The sequence below is a fragment of the Crotalus tigris genome, unplaced genomic scaffold (assembly GCF_016545835.1).
Source record: "Crotalus tigris isolate CLP2741 ecotype Arizona unplaced genomic scaffold, ASM1654583v1 scf7180000017622.5263843, whole genome shotgun sequence".
NCBI lineage: Eukaryota > Metazoa > Chordata > Lepidosauria > Squamata > Viperidae > Crotalus > Crotalus tigris.
In genome coordinates this window covers 3,736,037-3,755,341 of record NW_024096517.1, presented here as the reverse complement: position 1 = coordinate 3,755,341, position 19,305 = coordinate 3,736,037, and the positions used below count along the sequence as shown (strand labels likewise).

General features: G+C 43.7%; 1 protein-coding gene across 6 annotated transcripts in view; it reads right to left on the bottom strand.

Annotated features, from left to right (window-relative positions):
- The window catches only part of NHSL2 (NHS like 2), a 77,396-nt gene that overhangs the window by 11,959 nt on the left and 46,132 nt on the right, over positions 1–19,305 (bottom strand). Inside the window, exon 1 of one of the 6 annotated variants that reach the window (XM_039331176.1) lies at positions 11,834–11,948. The exons of the other annotated variants lie outside the window; for them this stretch is intronic. The gene's annotated coding sequence lies outside the window, so the exon portion shown is untranslated. Of the gene's footprint in view, positions 1–11,833; positions 11,949–19,305 lie in introns of those variants that run through there. 6 annotated transcript variants of the gene reach the window in all.

The window sequence follows — 19,305 nt, the reverse complement described above, 5'->3', positions numbered from 1 at the left end:
TTGTCTGAAATGGTATAGATCAGTGGTTCTCAACCTTTTTAATGCCGCGACCCCCAACCGGTCGTAAGTCGAGGACTACTCAACCGGTCGTAAGTCGAGGACTACTCAACTGGTGCAGCACCGTTTGCAGAATGGGACTTTTGGCGGGCTCAGCAGGGCAGAGACAGCCTGGACAATTCCTATTGGCTTTTGAAAGCCAATAGAATTAAACTCTATTCAAGAGAGTCTATTCTATTGGCTTTCAAAAGCCAATAGAATAAAAGGGAGTAGCACAGCTAAGGAAAAGGGGGGGAAAAATGGCGGACTGCTTTGTTTGGCGACCCCCGTGAAATGGTTGTTCGACCCCAAATGGGGTCCCGACCCACAGGTTGAGAACCACTGCTCTAGATATTTTAGACTACACTTCCCATTATCCACAACCATTGGCTATACGGTAACAGGAGCTCTAATTAAACAGGAGAGGTTGGTAAAGCTGCTTTAAAAGGAAAGGCGGGGTGGATTAGGTTGTTTTAACCCTCTCTTTGCATTTGTGGGGAAGCATTTGTTTCCCAGTTGTTGACTGACATTTTATGGAGAAATGATGTGGCCGTTCATCCAGACCAGAAGTTAGATTGGATGTTTCCATACAAAAGAGGGTCATAAATAATACACAGCATTGCCTCCCTCTGTGGGAGAACAGAGACGCCTCTTCTGAAGAAGGAGCTCGCCATCTGCACTTGTTCCGAATTCTTCTGTTTCCTAAATTGCAGCTTTTAAACTTCATGTTTTTAATTGCCTTCCTGGATCTAAAAGCCTCCCTTGGAAACATTTTATTTTTAAATAAAGCACCTAGGGATGTTTAAAAAAAAAAAAAAGAGTGATTCAATTAACAAGCCATTCCACATCTTCAATTCAAAGATTTGCAGCCGCTTAATCTCAGACTTCAATTTAAAGGTTGCAATGTTACACTCTTTGCGATTTAAGGTTGAGGTTCTAGCAAAGCACCCCGTGAAGCTGGTGTCATATCTAGACTGGATCACAGACAAGGGACCCACTCAGCCCTTCCCAGAATTAGCCAAGATCAAGATCTAGTCTAATGAAAAGAAGGGCTAGGGAGTGACGTGATAGCACTGTTCCAATAGGGAATCAACCTATTTTCCAAAGCACCGGAAGGCAATGGTGGAAACTAACCAAGGAGAGAGGCAACCTAGATCTAAGGAGAAATTTCCTAATGGTGAGAGCAATCAATCAATGGGACAGCTTACCTTCAGAAGTTGTGGGTGCTCCATCACTGGAGGCTTTCAAAAAAAGATTGGAGAACCATTTGTCTGGAATGGTCCAGACCAGGGGTGTCAAACTGACGGCCTGCAGGCTGGATACGTCACCAGGAAACCGTGCCCACTTCATTGACGGCAATGGGAAAAAAGCTCCAATTCATCGTGCGATGTCACGTGACGTTGTGAGTTTGACATGTCTGGTCTAGACTCTTCTGCTCGAGCAGGAGCAGAAGACCTCCGAGATCCCTTCCGAGTCTATTGTTCTATGTTCTAAGATGTGGATAGAAATCTCCATCAGAGGTGGGAGTGAGCAAACTAGCTGGTGTGGGGGCTTCTACAGTAAGAAGGCTATACAAAGGGGTGGACATCTAAGGAGCTGGTTCAAGACAACTTGCTTGGTTTAATGATCGGACATGCGGTATGATTGTATTATTTTATTGTATTATTGTTAGATGATTGTTTTAATTTTGTACGCCGCCCTGAGTCCTTTGGGATTGGGCGGCATATAAATAAAATTAAATAAATAAATAAATTACGGGAACGGGAGGTTACAATCTGACTTCTTCTACCTCCTACCACCGGGATCCATTAATTTCACATTCTCCCTGCTAACAAGGAACCAGCCGTATTATTCCAATCACTCAGTGTTGCTTTGGGGACACTTTGGGCCAATGCAAAGCAGCACCAGATCACGGTGATCTTGTGACACCAGTTTTATTCAAAACCCGGCTTAGCTACTGCATGTTTAAAACTGGGCTTAAACTACCTTTCTCCTTTCTGAAAGAGTTCCCCCTAGTTTTCGAGAGCTCTCAGCTTTAGTGCTTTGGGTCTTTTAAGGGGAAGGGTGGCTTGACACTTTGTTTTTTCCCCCAGCTCTCCCTTGCGGGAACGGGAGAGGTATTTTGGAACACATGAGCCGATCACAAGGCTGTGAATTGGGAGTGAGGGAGTTGCAAACCCCTTGTTGTACTGAGTGGGGATGAAAAGATGCTTGATAACGTAGGGCATGTAACACAGCCCTTGTTTCTGCTCCTCCTCCCCAGCACTTTGAGATTAGCAGATTATCACTTCCTTCTCTACCACTTAAGCTGGGTATATCAATTCCGGCTGATAATTAAGCCTACTGTCACCAGTCCTGGTGGTCTGAGCAGCGCAGAGTCAAATGATTCCATTTCCCACAATGCCTTGGTGTTGCACTGTTTTAAGGGCATTGTGGGAAACTAAAAAAATGACTTGGCTGCCTGGTGCTGAGCCAGACAAATGATAAAGGTCAAAAAAGGGAGGGAGGGGGGAGGGAGGAAGGCATACTTCAACTTCACACCTTGTGGAAGTATTAGAGTTTTAAGATCCACACAAACTTTAGTCATAGATCCTGGCACTAGTCTCTCCTTGTCGAGCTCCAGTTCTTCCAAAGATATTGGAAGAGCGGTATCATTCACTGGTCTGCCTCAAGCCCTAACTTTTTCTGTAAATTAGCAAGTAAGGCCTTGAGGACAAAAAAAAAAAAAAAAAAAAAAAGCTTCATTGGGATTTTTGCATTGAAAGCACTCTATAGGAGGGGGGGGGGAAAAGAGGATTTCCGGTTGCAAACGGTTTCCTGTTTGTTGTTCATAAAGATACGGCTTTGGAAGGGGAGGAGAAAGATCCCACAGTTGGCCTTTTTTGCTTAAGTTTGCTCAAGTTCTCTCTCTCTCTCTCTCTGTGTGTGTGTGTGTGTGTGAGAGAGAGAGAGAGAGAGGGGGGGGAGGGAGGGAGGGAGGGAGGGAGGGAGAGAGAGAGAGAGAGAGAGAGAGAGAGAGAGAGAGAAAGAATCTCCTTGGGATCAGACTGACAGACAGCACCATGCAAAAATTCTGGCATTAGCATTCATTTGCAGAAAGGGACCCAGCAGTCCAGATTAAATGTGCATAGGAAGCATTAAAGCTTGAATGTACTTTGTGTGTTATTCCTCCCCTTAAGACTTCTTCCATCTCCAGATGCATGAACTTCAACTGCCAGATGTCCCAAACTGGAATGACCTGAGCTGAAATCCACACAACTGCACAGCCTCAGACTGAAGATGTGTACCCCAAAGGACTGCATTACAGTGAGGCAACAACACACTGGTATTTCTAGGCTCAGTGCAGGAAAGAACAAACTGCCACTCTAAACCACAATGTCCATCTAAAAAAAACCAGCGGTACTAAGATGTCGCAATAAAATCTAGAAAGGATAAAATTTGGATCCACCAAAAAAAAAAAAAAGAACCTGAATGCGTTTTCCATCTCTGGAAGTGAACAATCCATTGTCAATATAGCCCTTCAAAGCTTTTCCCCAAACTGGTGCTACAAGCCAATCATGAATTGATGTTGCCATAATAAAGGCATGCAAAGAATCCTGATTTACTGGTTTCTACCAAAATCCGGAAGTCCACCATCAAGAAGAGCAAAATGATGACCAGGGTGGGGAGATGCAAAATGGTGGATAGAAAACAGTGGCCAATAGTCAATAAGCTTTATATTTCCCATCCTCACCCCTTTCAAAAGAGAATTCTACTGCTGGTAAAGGAGCCTAGAACTGAAAGAGTTCATCTCTGTAGCCCCCTAACATCATTTCTCACTGGCTTGCCTAGACCAGGGGTAGGCAACCTTGGCTCTTTTATGACTTGTGGACTTCAACTTCCAGAATTCCTGAGCCAACATGGCTCAGCATGGCTGGCTCAGGAATTCTGGGAGTTGAGGTCCACGAGTCATAAAAGAGCCAAGATTGCATACCCCTGACCTAGACCCAACTAATGCATCCAGTTTGGTCACCACGATGTAAAAAAGATGGTGAGACTCTAGAAAGAGTACAGAGAAGAGCAACAAAGATGATCAGGGGACTGGAGGCTAAAACATAAAAGGAAAGGCTGATGGAATTGGGTATGTCTAGTTTAACGAAGAGAAGGACGAGGGGGGACATGATAGCAGTATTCCAATATCTCAGGGGCTGCCACAAAGAAGAGAGAGTCAAGCTATTCTCCAAAGCGCCTGAAGGCAGGACAAGAAGCAACAGGTGGAAACTAACCAGAGAGAGAAGCAACCTAGAACTAAGGAGAAACTTCCTGACAGTGAGAACAATTAATCAGTGGAACAGCCTGCCTCCAGAAGCGGTGAATGCTCCAACACTAGAAGTTTTTAAGAAGAGACTGGACAGCCATCTGTCTGAAATGGTGTAGAGTTTCCTGCCTGAGCAGGGGGTTGGACTCGATGACCTCCAAGGTCCCTTCCAACTACTACTTCTTCTTTTCTTCTTCTTCTTCTTCTTCTTCTTCTTCTTCTTCTTCTTCTTCTTCTTCTTCTTCTTCTTCTTCTTCTTCTTCTTCTTCTTCTTCTTCTTCTTCTTCTTCTTCTTCTTCTTCTTCTTCTTCTTCTTCTTCTTCTTCTTCTTCTTCCTCCTCCTCCTCCTCCTCCTTCTTCTTCTTCATCATCATCATCATCATCATTATTATGTGTTAATGATGGGCAAGACCCAGCATTCATTTGTCTCAATTCTTAAGAATCTCAAGAAGTCTCTCTGAACATTCTGGGCCAAGTGATTCTAAAATCAATTATTCTGAGGATGTAACCTAGTCAGGTAATGAAACATCCGCCAGCAAACCACCAAGTTCAGGAGACCACCAAGGATTCCACAATCCAACTCTGAGCTACAGATATTCTTTTCTCCTGGGATCAATTATCCTGCTGCTTTAGCTTTGTAAGACTCCTCGGATGTCAGCAACAATCGCCCAAGGTGCTTCTCCCAGCATAGAAAGGATGCACAAAGCAGCACCAGGTGACAAGCCTGCTACCCTATTCTTCAAAGCAACAATCGGTGACCCAGCGAGAGTCTGCTGAAGATCTCATGTCTCAGATTGTGGTGTGGAAAATGTGTGTTTGTGTGTGCGTGCGCGCGCTGGCAACTCCTCTGTTTTGCAAATAATACCCAGACCGTCCTCTCATCTCCCAAATTCTGGAAATGAAGTCTGTCTCTATTTATTTCAGGAAAATCTCAGGAGCACCCAATCCCAGGCTGAAGGGGATAGGGGCAACAAAGGGGGTTGCACCAACTTGCAAACCAGAAGAAAATGTTCTGGCTTTTGCGCCCACTTGCTGTTTGAATTGAGGTTGCTGTGGCAACCTGACATCCTGGAAGACTGCTTCTTTCTCCCCCCCCCTTAAATAATTTGACTTGTTGCCGTGCCAACAGAGGGAGGGAAGCAGAAGCAAAACCCGAATCCGCTTCCCAATTCTCTGGCACACACTGGGTGGGTCCAAGAGAATCTAAGCATCATTCTGCAAACGCAAGCTGACCGTGTCAGTTTCGTTTGAAACCCTTAAAAAGTTCAAAGATGCATTTGAAAAACAATAGATAGATAGATAGATAGATAGATAGATAGATAGATAGATAGATAGATAGATAGATAGATATAGATATATAGTCTTAAGAATATTAAAAATAAAAAGGTGATTCCTGTGTAAACTCATGTTTAGCTAGCAATAAATGCAAGAACACCAGGAAATTATAAAACTATAAAAAGTTTTAATAAATTTAAAACACCAAGCTTTCAGCGGCAACTGCATCATCAGGGTGGTTTCCAGTCGTTTCCATATTGTTTTTCAAGAGAAAACAACACATATAAAAGCATTTTTTTCCGCATGAGGCATTAACGACCGTCAGTGATTGCTGCAAACACTTCTCATTGCTGACCCATAATGCTTTGCGGATCATTGGTGGAAAAATGTTATTCTGGTTTATTAAGAACGGACAGGTTTCTTCTGAAGCTTATTGGTTATTCCTGGATGAAAGGGCTTCAGAAACAACACACACACACACACACACACACAAATTGCTGCTGCCTTCACGCAAAATGTTTCATTTGGTTATGGGAATGAAACATTTTCTGAGTTCACACAATACTTTCCGTACGGGGGTGTACTCTGATTTGGAGAAAACAAGCTTCCTGCACATTACAGAGCGTGAAATCCTTAACCAAACACAATGCTGTGTTTACATAAGATATAATGGTCAAAGCAAATGAACCAATTGTCTCTTAACGTGATGATTTGGTTCACACAATACATAAGTGACAACCATGTCTAGGTTTCCAAAACATGGGGAATCCAATCCAAGATCCAATCCAACTTTTGCTTTTGCAAAAGATGTGTTAGACTCTTACCATCTAAAATCTTCAACTCTTAGGGATACTTGCAGGGCATGGTCAAAAACATCAAGATGGCGATTGCAACAGGACAATCAACCCTGTAAAAATAGTGCAGAACTAGCAAGATTATTATATGCACAAAGGTGCAAAGAGTTCTGAAATACTCACAATGGAGGAACGCTTGACGAAGAGGACAGAATTTGCAAAGATGGGGAAATCAACTTGTTTGATTAGGGAAAAGACAACAACTACATTTGTCCATGTCTGGAAACCTTTTATGGACTTTTTGCCAAAAGGCAGATCAAACGTAACAAGTTTGTTAAGGCAGTGTTTCTCAACCTCAGCCATTTTAAGAGGTGTGGACTCCAAATCCAGAATTCCTTAGCCAGCTGGCTGCGGAATGCTGGGACTTAGAGTCTACGCATCTCTAAGTGGCTGAGACTGAGAAAGACTGTTGTAGGTCATTCAGGTCTACATTAGTGCAATACACCAGTGGACTGGTATGCCCAGAGACTGCCTTCACAGGACATTGAATAGTTACTGAAGCCCTGTTTTTGGTTTCACATTAAGTAAACTAGGCTGGATTGCACAGCCCACTAAGTTACAGACATGTTCCTAATCAAAGCAGATAGTACAATTGTATCTAGGTGGCCAGACCTGATTGATGGTGCAGCCTCCACCATCATTTAATCCCATCACTCTTCAAATTTGTGAGTGGCACCTGGACATCACCACCATTGGTGGAATTCTGAAAGTCCACACATCTTCAAGTTGCCAAGTTTGAGAAACACTGATCTGTGGGGTTCTTGGTGCTCTCTGAGGCTGGTTGTTTTCTTGAAGACGTTATGATTACCCAACTAGGTAATGTTACTGATGATGTTAGGTAACAAAACATCTGCAAGAAAGAAACCCAACTCAGAGATTGGCGAGAGGATGTTCTTTGGGGAGCCCTCTTCCTATCAGCCTGCTTTTCATCCGGCCACCAATGGAGCCGCAGAAGCCGCTAACAAAATGGTGGAGCAATATCTTAGATGCTACGTTTCTTACCAACAGACAAACTGGACTGATCTCCTTCCTTTTGCGGAGATGGCGTACAATAATTCTGTGCACAGCAGCACTGGCTACACGCCTTACCCTCAGGTTCTCCCTGGGTGGCCACCAACAACTCCACAGTTCAACCCTGAATTACAAATATTCTCTTCTATTGGAAACACCGGTCTAGTCCAACTCTGTGCTTGGTGGAAGACTCCACTATTAACAAAATTATTCTTCGCTACAATAAAGAGAAGGACATCATTCAGCCAACATGAAGTTTTCCCTCAGATTGCTCAAGTTAACCTGCACCCTAGAAGATCCTAACGTGGCATTTCCAGCCCACCTTGCAACTACCGAAGCTAGCCTTCCTTGGCCAGGAGCTCCCTAGAAGCTGCCGAATCAAAAATGGATATACCTCTTTCTGCACCAAGCAGAGAACACTTTCGTATCCATGGATACCGAACGTCTTGTCCACACCAGGTACAAAGAGTCTCAGAATAACCGGATCAAGGCATTGGGTTTCGAAATCCAGAGGAGGGGAGAAATGAAGCTTGAGACAGGACACCTTAGGAGCAACAGATCCATGCTGGCGTGCAGGCAGGCGATGCCCTCCACGACTGACAGATGTGATCGAAAGGAAGGAACTAAAAAGCAGGTTGAAAGGAATTTGCTCCAAGGTGCGGCCTGTTTGATGCGTTTGTCAGGCTGTCCTCTTTCATAAACAGCACTTAGCCAAAAGGAATGACATCTGCAGTGATGTAGCCTCGGGGAGCCTGCACAGAAGGACAATATCTGAAACTCCTCGTGCCTTCCTTTGGTTACTGACAGAGCCGGTTTTCCGGCTAGGCCAAAGGACCAGCCAGGTCTGAAGGGATGGAAGCTTTGTGACAGGCAGGAATGTTGCAGGACTCGGAGCGTTTACCATCCCTGTTAGGAAAATTCCTTCATTTCTAAGCTTGGGTGTCAAAGATCAGGGCTTACCCTCAGGTGGTGGGGAAAATAAAAAAGAGACTTAAAACTAATCGTTAAAATGATATCAATCTTCCAATATTTGAAGGGCTATAATAGAGAAGAGGGGGTTGACTTATTCTCCAAAGCAGGGCTTTTCAACCTTTTCACCCATTGTACCACTTTTAGGATATGGCAACATCCGAGTACTACCAGTCGCCTAGCAAGGTGTCAAAAACTTGATGACCAAAAAGAAAAAAAAAAGGGAAAAAAGTGATAAAGTACAGGTAGTCCTCGACTTACAACAGTTCGCTTAGTGACTCTTCGAAGTTACAATGGCACTGAAAAAAGTGCCCCCCAAGCCACAGCCGAGCAAGACACCTGCCTGCCCGCCTGGCGGCGCTCTTTCTCCTGTCCGAGGTTTCCATTGTTGTGAGCATTTCTCTTGAGGATTGGCAGCGGGGATGGGGTGAGGGGTATTTGGTTTTTATTCCCCCCCGTCTGATGGGTGGTGGCAGCAGGTTTTGGTCACTTCACATGACCCTGGGACACTGGGGGGATTGACACATAATCAATCAATGGAATGGCTTGCCACCAGAAGTTGTGAGTGCTCCATCACTGGAGGTTTTTAAGAACAGATTAGACATCTTTCCTTTTCAGAAGGATTCGTCATGACTGGATTTCAAGAATATTAAAGCCCAGGACTTGCTTCCTGCAGGTGCTTAAACATTTCCTTAAGATCAGGGGTCTTCAAACTTGGCCCTTTTATGACTTGTGGACTTCAACTCCCAGAATTTCTCAGAGAAAAAATATCAACTGTTGCAAATCCACAGTTCGGGAAAGACCCCCAACAAAGTTAGAATTACAATGATCTAACTATAAAAACTACAACGATTGTTGGAATTGGGTATGTCTGGTTTAATGAAGAGAAGGACGAGGGGTCACATGATAGCAGTCTTCCAATATTTCAGGGGCTGCCACAAAGAAGAGGGAGTCAAGCTATTCTCCAAAGTGCCTGAAGACAGGACAAGAAGCAACGGATGGAAACTAATCAAGGAGAGAAGCAACCTAGAACCAAGGAGAAACTTCCTGACAGTTAGAACAATTACCAGTGGAACAACCTGCCTCCAGAAGCGGTGAATGCTCCAACACTGGAAGTTTTTAAGAAGAGACTGGACAGTCACTTGTCTGAAATGGTATAGAGTTTCCTGCCTGAGCATGGGGTTGGACTACATGACCTCCAAGGTCCCTTCCAACTTTATTATTATTATCATTATTATTATTGATCATCGCACAGTCAATTAGATGTTCAGACTGGATTTGGCATTTTTGTCTACCTATCCTTACCAAGGATCTGGGATAGGCAGATGTGGATGTTTGATGGTATTACAGATATCGTCGCAGGATTGAAGCAGTTCCTACTAAGGCCACCTTTTGCAATTGACTAATGGTGAATTTGTCAATGCCAATGGTGTTCAAGTGGTGCTCCAGTTGTTTTGGGATTGCACCCAAGGTGCCTATTACTATTGGTACTTCTTCTTCTTCTCCTTCTCCTTCTTCCTCTCCTTCTCTTTCTCCTTCTCCTCATCATCATCGGCTTATTTAAAAAAAAAAATGAAGCCGGAAGCCTAATCATTTAAAATCACAAGGGTTCTTGCAATATTCTATTTACCAGCCCATCATGTCAGTGCAGGGGAAAAAACCTCCCACCAATACACAGAGCAGGAATTCAAGAGGGGAGAGCACTAACAAGTGCACAACCACGACACCCCATTTTCCACTTGTAGTTATCTCCCCGCCAGGCCAGAGGTGCTATCGGAGATCTGTGATCCTATCTCCTCACTTACTCTACAGCCAGGAAAATGGCTTCTAATTTTTTTTTATCATGGTTGCAACACTCGGAACAGTGGGTGTCTCTCTCACCCCCCCCCCTTCGCTTTTTGTGTTTCCCTGATCTGAATCTCCTGCCAAAGTGAAGAAATACAGATGCCGATAATAGGCTGTTATTCGTTACATCCTGGGAGGCTGATAGCAGGCTAGGAGAAAGGAACAATGGCTGAATAGGAACCCCTGACACCTCCATTCAGGGATATGTTTTTTATAGAAGCTGAAGGGCTGCCTTGACTAAGCTGGTTTTAGGGAATAAAGGACACAGGGTGATATTTTTTCCCCCATCTCAGGTCTGCAAAGGTTGTTCCAGCTACAACATAAAAATCATCAAACAGAAGACCTTCAATGCTCCAGAAATACCAAATATCATCAAAGCGTGTCAATGCAATTTAAACAGCCCCTGCTAATGAAAGTCCTTCTTTCAATGACCAGGAAGTCGGCTGTCAGCCCTTTGGGGTAGACCAAACTTGACTAACCAAATTGTGAATGTGAAGACTACTTTTATTATAGGGCCACAAGAAAAGAACCTTGCAAGTCCTCACTTTCTGTCTCTACCCTAAAGAGTACAAGGGAGGGTCAAAGAGATGCTCTTCCAGATTATGTTTCTGGCCCAGACTCAAATTTCTCTTAACTGATAGTTGCAGCCTTTCCTTCCATTGCTCAAGGTTATTCTTGCAGTCCATCACAGCAGCTCAATTAGCTACCAGCAGAAAGATAGCAAAGATGGAACTTGCCTGGTTTCTTTGGACAATTGTTTCCGTAAAGTAGGAGCAACCACCAAAAAGGCCCCCCTTCTTACTGTGGGAACAATCCAGAGAAAAGAAATATTTCCACAAAGGAATAATAGAGAAGATCTTTAAAAAGACAGAAACTTCTCCTCCCCCCCCCAGCCAGACAACTCAGCAGAAACCAGCTTTTAGAAATGCAGATGTAATAATCCATTCAGGAAGATTGGAACTCTCCAGCTAAAAGCTGAAGAGATCAGGAAGACAAAGACCCTTAAAATCTGCATACCCCACCCAAACTCTAAGACAGGACATAATAGGATTAATCCACCACCATCAGAATACGAGAAAGGCACACTCAGACTCAGGTCAAAGTTCATGACACAGGAACAACTCCGAAAAAAGCTCAAGAAGGTATAAAAACCCACTCCCTACATGTGCTCTCTTTTTTTTTCCAGAGCCATCTTTCTGTTTGGCTTTCCTCTTCAATAAACTACAACCTTCTTTCTAAAGCAGTCACCATGTTGCTTATTCCCAGCTTGGACTGGACCCTGATGAAGATTTTTCCTTCAACATTACTTTCCTCTAAATGTCCAGGCAAAAGGCAGCAGACTCAATCCCTATTATCACCAGCTTTAAAAGAATTAGGTAAGTAAGAGATGTTGGCTTGCATAGCTGCTGCCAGAAAGATAGGGTGAAGACATCATCTCAACTAATCTGGGCAACGTCTTAGGTTTTCTTTGCCCAACCCCCTCTCCCCCCTTGCATACAAAATTCAGAATTATCTTTCTCCATCAAACTAACAGGGCTTAGCTTACCACCCAGCAGCAAAGTTTTAAGACCCTCGTGTCATGGTTCCAACAGATGAAGCTCTTCAAAGAAGAACATCCAATGTTAGCAGGGTTGACACCTCGCTTCAGATGCAGTTCCCAGCAACCATGTGACCCTTGCCCAAACTGGGTTTCTCTTTCCCAAAAAGATCGCCTCCACCCATCCCACCCTTCTAGCTAAAGCACCCACCCATCTGTCATCACAAGCAAACCACAGTGTTGCAAATATAGCTTGTGAAATGGGAACTTCAAAGAGGAAGGGACAATTTTGACATAGATAAGAGGCTTTCAAAGACAAGGAAGACAGAGGTTACATTTTTCTTGCAGAAAGGGGTAGAAATAAACAAGGCAAAGTTGCTTGGATACAACTGGGGGACAATTTGAATCTGGGAAACAAAAGGGAGGAAGGAGTTCTCTTCGTTAGAAAAGCTATCAAAGCCCTTGCATGCAAACCACGGTGCACTGAATTCTATATAGGCAACCTGGGTGTGAATGTTACAAATAGTCTTGGATTATCAATTTCCTTTAGTGGTGCCACCCGCATCTTCCTTGACAAGAAATCAGTGGATTAATTCCATGATCATGGATTCTTCCTAACCTCTATCAGGAATCTTGCTACCTGAGATGGTCACCACAGGATGCCCGATCTCTGATATGCAATGCAGAGTTTGCATTAGTGTTGTTAATCCCCAGATGGATATCCCATCTGGGTAGTCAAGTGATTTGCACAGGGGTCCACTAAAGCATTGACCCAACCCAGCCTAGACTGAGCAAGTAAGAAACTGAGATGTTTGAATGTTGGTGGAACAATATATATCATCAAGTATTGCTCTTCTGCAGAGTTTCAAATAGTAGCAAGTAGTTTTTACAGTCTAATGTGAAAATGATGGAACTTCACTGAAATCTAACCATGTAAAAACTTTAACCACTGAATAATCTTCCTGAGACTGGGGTAACGTATGTATAGGTAGGACCACAACACTAGTATGTTCAATTCTACCACAGAGGGCCCAAGGAAATTTGCATAGCATTGCTCATTTGCATACAGGAAATGCTCATCTTACAACCATTTAACAGCTGTGTGAAGTTATGACGGCAATGAAAAAAAGTGAGTTATGATTGGTTCTTGCATTTATTATCATCACAGCATCCTCGTGGTCATGTGATCAAAATTCGGGTGCTGGCAACTGGCTGTATTTATGACAGTTGCAGCATTCCAAGGTCATGTGATCACCATTTGCAACCTTCCTAACTGACTTCCAACAAGCAAAGTCAATGGGGGAGTGGGGAAGCCAGATTGGCTTAACCAACCGTGTGATTCGTTTAATGACTGCAGCAAAAGAAAGGCCATCAAATTTAACAACCTCATCACTTAGCAGGAAGTTCCAGATCCAATTGTGATTGTAAGTTGAGGACTACTTGCATGTTCATCCAGTGGTACTCAGCCTAAAATATACAGCTGTCCAAGCCTCCACCCGCTTCAGCTACATCTATCGTCTTATATTCAAGTTGTCCTTGGCTGAAAACAAAAGGATTTGCAGCACAGATAATTCCTAGCATTAATTCCCAGCGTGCTGAAGATGCTTATTTATTTATTCTTAAAATGACTTGCATCCAGGAGACACAAACGTTATTGGAACAAAACCCAACACGATACTCAACAAGTAAATGCCAACACAAACAAACTACAAACAGAATAAGATAGCCTCGCTATTTAATAGACTGGATTTTGGGGGGCGGTTGTTGTTTAAATAAGCATTGGGAGGTATTGCTGTCCCTACAGAACAGATCTACTTCTTAGTGAGTTGGCCCAAAATATGTAATGTATAACACCCAGCAGCCCCAGGTCCAAACATGAATTCTGGGAAGTATAGGTCCGACAACTGCCACAGGCTGTATCAAGTCTGCCACCACTCATTTGACAAAGAAACTATAGCCAATTGCTTTTATGAAAAATTCAAGTGGGGAGGGGTCTTGGGCAGTGGCAGCATTATTAGGTTCCGGCTAAGGTCCAGTTGCAGAAAGCAGTGGTTCTTAACCTTTTTGAAAGAATCGCCCCCTTGAGCCAATGAGGAAGTTGTCATCGCCTCCCTCCCCCAACATAACCTCTCAATCACAACATAGGAAATGATTCTTCAATTTATGCAAACCCTTTTTCTGTTTTCTTTAAAATTGTCATCAGGACATATCGATGCAAATAATTTACTTCCAGTCTCCCATATTCTGGCCAATGGCGCGCCACTGTATGGGTAGAGGCTGCTGCGCAACACGCATGAAGATAAGCGATGCGTATTCACATATGTACGGCGTTCTGTACTGAAGCTAGCTGGAGGAACATTTGAAAACACAATTCAATCCGCTAATAGCGAGCGATGTGATGTTTTTGTACGACAGATATACAGCGATTTGCTGTACGAAAAAGCCTCAAAAGTGTCCCCAAAACTTCTCACTCCATCGTCCCCATATCACCCCCTTTTCGTTCCATCGCCCCCCAGAAAAACGAAATCGCCCCCTGGGGGGCAATATCACCCAGGTTAAGAACCACTGGCAGAAAGGATACCTTGTATAGTTTTCTGAGAAGGCAATAACTTCTCTCTAAGCAGGGAAGGGGACAAGATACAAATCTCCCTCCCTACTACAAGACTTAATGTGGAAGAGCCCCCCCCCCCATTCTCTCCCTCTCCCAGCCACCCACAGATCTCTCTGCAGAACAAAAGAGTCAAAACAATGCATCAAATCTAGTTTGGCAGCAGCAGGAAGGAAAAAAAAGGGACAATGGGACAGCAACTCCACTCAGAATCTGTTTTAGCATTTGAAAATATTCAGAATTAATATTGAGAATATTAATCCCTTCAAGGCATTAAAATGCAAGCCCAAAAGTACCTGGGGGCGGGGCTTAGGGAGAGAAATTCTGATTATTATGCCATGCAAGAGAAAGATGACACAGGGAGCCTAGGCAGCAAGGGGAAAAGGGGAGTCTGTGCACTGAAGTGATCACAGAACACAGAATATGAGCCGAGGTGGCGCAGTAGTTAGGGTGCAGTACTGCAGGCCACTTTAGCTGACTGTGTTCAGCAGGTCAGCGGTTCAAATCTCACCGGCTCAAGGTTGACTCAGCCTTCCATCCTTCCGGGGTAGGTAAAATGAGGACCCAGATTGTCGGGGGCAATGCAAATATATATATACATTGCTTACTGGTGTACACCGCTTAGAGAGTGCTTGCACTTAAAGCGGTATATAAGTCTCATAAATAAATAAATAAATAAATATAGAACAATAGAGTTGGAAGGGACCTCCAGAGGTCTTCTAGTCCAACCCACTGTTCAAGCAGGAGACTCTATGCCATTTCAGACAAATAGTTGTCCAGTCTCTTTTTGAAAGCTTTCAGTAATGGAGCACCCACAACTTCTGAAGGCAAGCTATTCCATTGGCTGGTTGCTCTCACCATTAGGAAATTTCTCCTTAGTTCTAGGTTGCTTCTCTCCTTGGTTAGTTTCCATCCGTTGTTGTTTCCAGTTTTGCCTTCAGGTGCTTTGGAGAATGGTTGGACTCCCTTGCCTTTGCAGGAGCCCCTCAAATATGGGAACCATGCCATCGTGTCTCCCCTAGTCCTACTTTTCATCAGGCTAGGCATACCCAATTCCTGTAACCGTTCTTTGTACATTTTAGCCTTCAGAACTGTTAAATTCTGCTTCCAGAATTGTTAAAGATTTCTCAAAGGCTCTGGCAGAAGGCACAGTATGCACACACATGCACAGCCCTTCCCTCATCCGTCTGCACTCCATCCCCAAAGAGTGCAGGAGAGCTACAGCTTCATTCAGGCACATTGTGTGCAGTTCCACGGTGCTCAGCTGGGGCAGAAGGCCAAGGAAACTGGAAGATGATTGATGAGTTGACATGACAGAATCCAGAGAGGATTCTGTGAAAAGCCAAGTTACACGGCTTGTTTTAACTACAGCCCACGATACAATCCAGAGGTGAAGAGCCAAGCCGTTTAGGAAGGACAAGCATCTCCTCAGTTATCTCTGCAGAAGAAGTCTCTTTGGTACCCAGGAAAAGGCGGAAGATGCTCTTAAAGCAGGGTTGCTAAGCAACCCAGCCTCCTGCCCTCAGAATCTTGGCTCAGCCAATGGCAGCATGCTCCAATGACATCACCAGCCTTCTTTGGAATGGACTTACTGGTGTGTGCCTGGCTGGATACACTTGGCAAAGAAAAATGGATCCCTTGGCAAAACTTTGGGGGTTGTCCTGCAAAACCATTTTCTCCTTCCTTTTTAAAAGAAGTGAAGTGGCTGGGTTGGGTCAAGGTGCCTGCCTAATTTGCTCAGAAGCACCCTGAATATCCCACCCATCCTGAGGCATTCCTATTTTCAAATGAGAGATTTGCAAACCAATCGGTTGCTTCTAGGTTCAATTTACTGGAGATTTTGCTGGAAAAAAATTCTGGGGAGAAGCGGGTTGATTTAGTTTCAAAAATACTCCCCAAATTGGGATTCTCCCCAAATGACCACACAGGAGACATCTGTTTTTCTCTCCAGCAGCCTGCTGGGAAAGAAAGAGACAAGGGTGACCCCCCCAGCCCCCCAAATGTGCCAGTAGCCCAGTTCAAACTCCCTCCCCATAGATGAGAGAAAAAACACTCTCTATCTCCTGATTTAAATGCAGTCCCGCTGAACATAATTTATTAGAAGCCAATTGGCCACCATTTCTTTCTATAAATATTTCTCTTTTCAAGGAACAGGACTGAAAATGTCTGTCTGTCTGTCTGTCTGTCTCTCTCTGCTTGTGTGTGTGTGTGTGTGTGTGTGTGTGTGTGTGTGTCTGTGTGTGTACATATAGAGCCAAAATAGAAACAGAGAGATAAGAGGGATAAAACTTAGCCCAAAGCTTATCCAAAGGAATTCAGTTTTTGGAAAAGGAGGGGGAAAGTTAAGGGATGAAAAACAAAGGAAAATATCCAAGCACTAAAATCTGGAGTATCTGAGGAGAACACTGATTCTGTGGAAGAGATATAAAGACACATCCTTTAAAAGTAGTGTTTCCCCCCCCCCCCAAACTTGGCAACTTGAAGATGTATGGACTTCAACTCCCAGTACTCCCCACAGCCAGCACGGATGGGCTGGCTGAGGAATTCTGGGAGTTGAAGTCCATACATCTTACAAGTTGCCAAATTTGAAAAACCACTGCTTTAAAACAACCTGGCTAGCTGAAAAGTCTGAATAAGGCCATCTATACTGCAATCTTTCATAGCAGGTCTCCAGTCTCCACACCGTTTACAAGACTGTGGGCTGAGCAGGTAGAACGAAATAGGGAGAATGTGGCTAACTCCTCATTTCAGAGCAATATACAACAATATTTGGGCAGCAAATATTGTGGCAGAAACGCTTTAGAAACTGTGGCTAACCAAACACAAACACAAACACACACATAGAGTTCATAATTTCCCCGACCAGGGTGATCAGACCCAAATTGGGGTGTTTTTTTTCTCTCCTGTGCAAACAATGGCAATGAGTCTATAAAGTAAGCCAGATTAAATTCCCAGCCTTCCTGTCAGATGCAGAGGAGCAGGGCCCTTCATTAAGCTGCTGAGAAGAGTTATTCAAGCCTGTGCAAATACTCCTCTACTTACAGCTGTTCGTTTAGTGACCGTTCAAAGTTATACCATATGGGAAGAATCCAGAGAAAGAAATATTTGGGGAACTATTAAAAAGGCAGAATATATTTCCTCAAAGGAATAATGGAGAAGATCTTTAAAAAATGACAGAAATCAGCCCAGCCCCTAGGCCAGTGTTTCTCAACCTTGACAATTTTAAGGCATGTGGACTTTAACTCCCAGAATTCTACAGCCAGCATTGCTGGCTGTGGAATTCTGGGAGTTGAAGTCCACATGCCTTAAAATTGTCAAGGTTGAGAAACACTGCCCTAGGCAGAAGCCAGCTTTTAGAAATGCAAATTCAATAATCCATTCAGGAAAGTTGGAGCTTTCCAGCTAGAAACTGAAGAGATTGGGAAGACAACAAGACTTAAAATCTACATACCCCACCCAAACTCTAAGACAGAACATAATAGGATTAACCCACCAATGCCAAAAGGGCACACTCAGACTCAGGTCAAAGGACATGACACAGGAAATACAAAGCCTCAAACAGGAACAGGAAAAAACCTTAAGAGCCCCAGAAGGTATAAATGCCCACCACTCTGCTCCATGTGGTCAGTTTATTCAGAGCCATCTTTCTGTCTGGCTCTCCTCTTCAATAAACTACAACCTTCTTTCTAAAGCAGTCTCCATTTCATTTGTTCCCAGCTTGGACTGGACCCTGATAAAGATTTTTCTTTCGACAAACAGGACTCAAAAAAGAGACTTATGACTGTTTTTTCACACTTATGATCATGGCAGCATCCCCATGGTCACATGATCAAAATTCGGACACTTGATAACTGGCATGTATTTATGACGGTTGCAGTGTCCCAAGGTCTTGTGATCTCCTGCTGATACCTTCTAACAAGCAAAGTCAATAGGTAAGCCAGATTCACTTAACAATGTTACTAACTTCACAACTGCAGTGATTCACTTAAGAACTGTGGCAAGTAAGGCCGTCAAATAGGTCAAAACTGATTTAACAACTGTCTTGCTTAGCAATGGACATGTTGGGCTCGAATGTGGTCAAGGACTACTATGCACAAGAGTCTAATAAACTTCTTCAATACTTAATTGGCACCAGATACGAGTCAACGGAATTCAAGAGGGCTGGACTTGGATGCTAGACTTGGGTCGTTTGTGGCAATGTAATGATTCTAAGTTGCTGACACATTTAACTCTGTCCCCTAGCTCTGCCTGCATCTCCTACATCTCCAGATTTGTTGGATTACAGCAGCTATGTTCCCTACCCTGTATAGATTGGACCAAACATCTGGAGATGGCAGCAGAAATGTTATTTTACACACTGGAAGGTAGAGGATTCTCCATCAGGCCAAATTAGAAACTGCTTTGTGCAGAAGAACATCTATTTTGAAAACCCTTGGTGTGATTTACAATCTCCTTGCCTGGACAAGCTGCATTTCCTGATTACTAAAAGGAAAAGAATTTTTTTTTCATTCTCCAGCCAGCCTATCTTTGACAAACAGCTACTGAAATCTACACCTCTCTCTTTCTCTGATTTTTCCCAAAGGAAACATTTCCCATCTCTTTCCCAGTGTTTTAGAGGGTTGGTATCACCGTCCAGCCACTCCAGCTATTTGGATCTTACTTAAAGAGGAACACCAGCTAGCAACTTTATTCAGAAATGACCTGCAGATCTGCAGGGCTTCAAGGACCGGAAGGAGAAGGGGAGGAGTCTTCATGCAGTCTCATGGTGAATTCTTAGGAAGTAGCAGGGATTCTTTGTCAAAAGCCAGCAGGGAATTTTCAACTGTGCCCAAATTTACTCGGTTGCTGAGATTCAGGAGAACTTCAAACACTT